We start from the raw sequence: 6,660 nt of genomic DNA on the forward strand, positions 1-6,660 counted from the left end.
ATTGCAATCTTCCATTTCTTTGCAAACAGGGACTCATTTAGAGAAAAGTGCTGGGAACCGAGCTGGGACTGGGGAGCAGGGACTGAAGTCTGCCAGCTGCCGCAGGGAAGTTGAGCGCCCAGGAGATGCACGAGCACCGCTATCAGAGAGCTAAGAAGTACATAGGAGCTGTCGTAGCAGACAGATATGTTCTGAGCTGAGCTCTGACGGCTGGGAGCTGATCCAACAGCACACACGGGAATTGAGACATGAGAGGTAGGTGATGGATACCAGGAGTTAAGGGCGGAGATCTGAAAGCTGGGAGTGGCCCAGCTGTTCAGCTCAGCATCCTTGCTGTACTACACTTGCTTGCCTTGTGACCATAGTAGGAAGACATAGGCTGGGCTGTGCATGTAGGAGTTCACTTTTCTTGTCAGCAACAGGGTGTGCAGTAGGTAGGAATGCATTTTGCCTGAGATTTTCCCAAGCTCCCCAGAAGATCCGGCCTCTCAGCTCTCATTAGAAATCAACGGGGAATTGTACACTGTAAGTTCCAGCATGGACTTCAAAATCTTACCATAAAAGCCTGTGTTACACAGTTCCTCCAGAACTGCACCGAGCAACTAGAAGTTAAAATACCAGTGAATTTTGAACGAGTGGCCCTTTAAAAATCACTGCAGGATCTCAATGCAAAACATCACTGACTTGAATTATATACAAAAAAAGGGCAGGATAGTTAACATTTCAAAGCTGCTAATACATCTAAAACTGCTTAGAAAAGAGGCTACATGTTAATAGTAATATCATTATGAGTTATTGTATATAATGACTTCCAAAGTGGTTAGCAATATTAATGAGATGAGCATTATATCTGCATAGCGTGGAAGGAATGTATTATTTATTCCCCTTTCAGAGAGGTCAAGTAACTAACCCATCATCACAAAAGAAGCCCATGAAGTGAATTCTAGATCAGGCTTCTTAAGTCAATGGACACATTACCATTGTAGACTTCAAGGTGCTTGGAGTTAAACTGTACCAAAGTGTGGCAGAGGTCCCAGATCTGCCTCCTAGGGCTGGACATTAATGTCTCTCTGTAGAGGGACATTTTCATTGTTCCTCTGCAGAGGGTGTGAAATCTGGAGCAAGGTGCTCTGTCAGAATTGAACTGCATTTAAAACACTGAGTAAGATCATCTGGAACAAATAGCAGCCTCAACTGTTTTTCATGGTGCTTATTATGTTACAAAACACTTTTATGGCAAATACACATTTCGCTCTATTTCTAAAAGAAAAGTTTGCAGGCTCTCATCAGAGATGTCCACAAAACATGATATACTTGTATCTTCAGGAGAGATACTCAACAGATAATTAAAATGCAATTCTACTCTGAAAAGTGACTTGCTAAAAATGGTACTGGGGGAGGGTACCTTGCGCATTGTCTTGTACTGACACCACATCAGATCTGCTTGGTTCACAGATGAAAAGATACTTTTTTAATTGCCTGCCCTTCCCTGCAAACATACCATAGGATTTTAAACCAAATGTAGGCTCTTTCTGCTTCATATATTGTTACCAGTAATAAAAATACTGGAAGTGGGATTTAGTTAACCAATTCAGCTGGTTATGTATGGGGGTGTCTGCACATGCATTTAAGCACGCCTAAATTTATTGTGTATTAATTAGCTTAATGCACTTTAAGCAGGTTTAGGTAGGTGTCTACAGGTGCAGGTGTTAAAGCACATAAATGGTGTGTGTGTTGACCGCCTTGGGACTAAGGTTAGTGCTTTAAAATATTTGCACCTAAATTTGAAATGCAAGTGCAGGTATCAAATCTAGGCACAAATACCCTAAATTTGACATTTTTAATGTGCATTAAGGGTGTGCACATATAGACACACACCCTAATTGTGCATTAACTTAGACTAATGCACATTGAAGTGCCCTGTGTAGAAACGCCCTGAGACAAAATAAAGTCCAGCTCAGTCCCCCATAGCTGGGTGTTCACATTTAGATATGGGCTCAGAGGCAACATTTGGATTCAGATTTGGATTTTAAACACTCCTGTTCCCTGAAGCATTTGGCTCTTTACCATTTTGTTTCAGGCCCAACTTCATCTTTTATCAACGAACAGAGGAGATACAATTTGGAAACCCACTGGGAGCTAGTCTGTTGACAACAAAGATACCATATTCTACATACGACTCTGAAGTCTTTGCTATATGTTTGTACCAAGTCTACTGTTATGAAGCCCCTACTCACTACTGGAGCTACTGGACTATAAATAATAGTATATATTGCCTTTCTGAAGATAACTGCTCTTTAAAGAGTTCTGTCGCCAGCTCAGAGCACTGTGCATTTTAATTATGGATGTGAAGGGGGGAAGAAGACTGCAGATAAATCAATCTGTCTGGAATATGGCAGCTGCTGAGCTTTGATCCACTGTAGAGTCAGTTATCTTATTATTTTTCCTGTAAGACTTTTTTTTTAATCTATAAATAGTATATTCATAAAGTTACTAGACATTTTGAAAAATGCAGTACATCATCTAAAAGCAAGAAGGTTTTTGAGGACACTGGGTCTAATGCTCGATGAGGTGTGCATTTGTCCATGCTAGGCCATGTTCTCCTAAGGCTAGCTAAAAAGGCCTGGGGATGTTAAACACTTGCATGAACAATTTGCGAGTAAAGTGCACGGAGAACAGAAGATGATTAGGATAATAACTCAGTAAGTGCCATTCATGCTGGTGTATGAATACCCCAGTATATAGCACTGGTGCTGCAGAAAGCATGGGTCTTTGGGAAACTACATGAAACATAAAACTTAGGTTCCCAATCACCTACATTCCAGCACCTAACCTTCTTCTCTCCACCCCAGCTTTAATTAAGTTTTGCCCTTCTTAAAAATGCTTGTATGATGCTATGGGGCGGAGGCCGCATTTCAATAGGGATCTTCCAGTTTGTACTGTGCAGGATTTATATTTCTTCTGAGTTAAAACCCCCTACCTAAGGTATTGTCTGAATCATACTATGCTGCTCACAGTCAGAAGTCCCCGCATCTTAGATGTGAAGTTGTGTGGAACTCATGTTCCAAAGGAAGCATAATAGTAAGAGTTTCAGCACCTGAAATATCATCTCTGGTGCTGCCATCACTTTCCTCCTGAATGACCAGAAGTTTCCCTGAAGGCCACTGGGTGTTGAGTTTCATTACAATCAGCAGTTTTCCCATCAATGTCATTTCGACTTATTTAGCAGATTTAAATCCAGCGTCAGAAACTCTGTGTAGAAACCGTATCACCAAAGGCAGATGACCTTAGCATTTGCAATTTTGGTAGCTTTCCAACATGCAATAGCAACATCTTTAGAGATGAATGTTGCTGTTGGGGGCACATGTCACTCTCACTAGGAATTCTTCTTTATAATCATGAGTCTTCTAGTTCTCAGCCAATAAAAAGTGACCTTCAAGCCTGGGACATTGTAATTAATGAGGACAAAGAGCTGCTGTGCTAAAAGTAGGATATGAGGTCTAGGTTCTTTCAGTAGGTTTCAAGCTACTGGAGGGTGATGGGGGTGGGAAATGGGGAGACAGGAGGAAGAAGAAAAAGGAGAACTGGGGAAAGGGAGGGACTGTAGGATGTTTTTCATCTAATGCTCAAAGATGAATAAAATAATAAATTAAATCAAGGAACATTTTTATCACCTTTGAGAAAAATTTCAGCGAGCTCTGCCCAGAAGCGAGACGCCTTCTTGAGCCCTCACATTAGCTGTCTTACAATGACCCTAAAGCCCAGTCTGACAGAGGCTTATTGCACAGGTGTAACTTTACACTTTCAGAATGGTCCCTGGCATTGCTCACAGTGCATAGAATTAGGTGGATGCATAAGCCCTGGTCTGATCAGGGCTCTAGAGGGAGTTAGTTAAGATTACCCCAGCATGCACAGGGTTCCTTACACGTCTTGCCGTTACTATAGAAAATACCATACAGAGGGAGGGGGAGGTACATACAGAGGAAGGCAACATTACCTTTTTTTTTTTTAAAGGCAAAGACAGCAAATTTTTTATGGGTAGCCACTGCATATGGCTTGCACTGCTGTTGATGGCTATTAGCTAGAAGCACAAATGCACATTCCAAAAATTCTCATTCCAAATGATGCATGGCAAAAAGCCCTCTGTTTGTTCACATCAAGCCATTTCCACAGTAAAAAAAATTAAAATCACGGAGTTAGACAAAAGTCAAGTTTCCGCATGTTTGAGTATTTCTGTTGATTGAACTGGCTCCTAGCTTTGGTTGTGGCACTAGTTCCCCTGGTATTTTAAAGGCTCTTTACTCCACCAAGTGGTTGATCACTTCGGTGCACTTCTTCCACCAGCTAAATTGGATGCTTATCTTGCTGGGATCCTATGACCCCAGCTGACTTCCTGCCCTTTGGGCAGGGGGCTGGACTCAATGATCTCCCGAGGTCCCTTCCAGCCCTAATGTCTATGAAATCTATGAAATCTATAAAAAAAGGGATACTGTACATTAAACAGATGAACATGCAGAAGGTTAGCACCCATCATAATAGCCACAAACCACCTGGAGAGCCATACCATGGGTTCAGATAAAAAATACATTTTTGTACTCCCCACCACCCAGATCTCTTCCTGGGCCTTACCTGTAACCAAAGGCACCCAAATTACTATTAAATGTTCTCACTGGATTTTAGGTCATCTGGAAACTGGATTAGGGCATGGGCCCCACGTACCATCTTCTGAAGAAATCTGAGCACAACCTATCCTTTCCTTTTTCCTATAGGGCTGGCTGGCCCTAGCCCATCTTTCTCAAAAGCTGCAGATTGCCCTGTTATACAGCTCTGTTCTGCTAAATCTCAATTCTTGGGACACTGTTTTATACAAATAAGACTGAAATTTGGGGATGGGGAAGCCTAACTGGCACCAGGCTATATTTATTGAAACTAATTCAACCAAAATGAACATGGGATCACAGTGAGTTGGCTAGTAAATTATCTATCATTGTGGCAACACTTTAAATAAAATTGACTTTTTAATTCCATTTAGTCTTTTTCCTGTCCAGAAAGACTAGACAATGGAGTTGATCTTTTCCATCTGTGATTTTATGATATCTGGCAGAAAGGACTGTAATTCCCACGTACTCCTGAATATAACAACTAGAATTGGGACAGAATAAAATTGGAACATGACACACCATATTGACATCAAAGCCAAATTGTAATAGCTTGTTGTGTCTCAAACAGATTGCATGAGAGAAGAGCCCAAAGTTGGCTGATTCATACAAAAGAAAAGGATCAACAATATTTATACAAGATAATTTAGAGGCGGCATTATTAAAGCTATGACTGTCAATGGACTACATTGGTTATAGGCTGAAGCACAGATGAAAACAGTATGAATGTTTCTGACAGCTACTAGCCAAATGAAATAATAGAAAATGAGGGTTGGAAGAGACCTGAGATCATCTAGTCTAACCCCCTGCGCAAAGCAGGAACAGCCCCAACTACATCATCCCAGCCAAGGCTCTGCCTAGCTGGGTCTTAAAAGCCTCTGAGGATGGAGATTTCACAATCTCTCTAGGTAACCTGTTGCAGTACTTTACTACTCTCCTACTGAGAAAATTTTTCCTAACCTAAACTTCCCTTGCTGCACCTTGAGCCCATTCCTCCTTGTTCTGTCCCCTGCCACCACTGAGAACAGTCCAGCTCCGTCCTCTTTCGAACCTCCCTCCAGGTAGCTGAAGGCTGCTATAAAATCCCCCTCAGTCTTCTCTTCTCCAGACTAAATGCTTACTGAAGAGGAAATTTTAGGAACAGAGAAAAAATTATAAAAAGGAGCCAAAATAGGTTGGTCTTAAGAGGCTTGTATAATCCTCTTTAAAAATGACTTTGGTTGACATGAAGTGTACTGAACACAGTGTATAAATGGTGTTATTCCAGGTGTCCTTAAGGCAGGATTGATTCATAACATTTTAAAACCTTATGCAACTTATGTCTCTATCAATTTTGAATAAATTAGGAAAGACAAGTCCTGAGATAATACATTCACATCCAGCAGTTTCACAAGGTCTCCAGTGACAGATGTTTCCTTCTATGTACTGTAAATGTTTTGGTCTTGATTTTCAAGTACTTGATGAATTTGGTACTTGAAATTGCCCAAGGAACAGCCTGCTGAATGTTTTGGATGACTGAGTTTTATACCTGCATGCGGCAGGAGAGGTTGATATTGGATTCAAGCTGATGTAGCGTATTAGATTGAGATATTCTGCAAGTAACCCGCAAGTACAGTAAAAGGGGTTACTTAAGGCAGGTGCTTCCGCAAGCTGCTCAAACACATGTAGTCCCCCCTGCTGAATCGAGGCCTAAGCATGTATCTCTAGATCTTTAGGTGGGCTGTGTCCAGTGTAGTTTGCATTGCCTGTTTTAAATCTCTAGAAGAATAAGTTGCTCAGGACTTCTGTCTTGCTAAGGGACATGGGTGGTGGTAGCAGCATCAAACGTTAAGCCAATGGCTTGCCCAGTACAGATGATACCCTCTATTGACTTGACTCTGCTACTACAGTGCTTTAGCTGAAACGACACTACCACAAAGGCAAACAAAAAACCTAGATTTTAAGGAAGAAGTTTATGGCTCAGGGATTCTAGGGGCACTTTGTGTCCTTCCAGACCAGTTTC

This window comes from Crocodylus porosus, unplaced genomic scaffold, assembly GCF_001723895.1.
Source record: "Crocodylus porosus isolate Cpor-Errol unplaced genomic scaffold, CroPor_comp1, whole genome shotgun sequence".
In the NCBI taxonomy this organism is placed as follows: Eukaryota; Metazoa; Chordata; order Crocodylia; family Crocodylidae; genus Crocodylus; species Crocodylus porosus.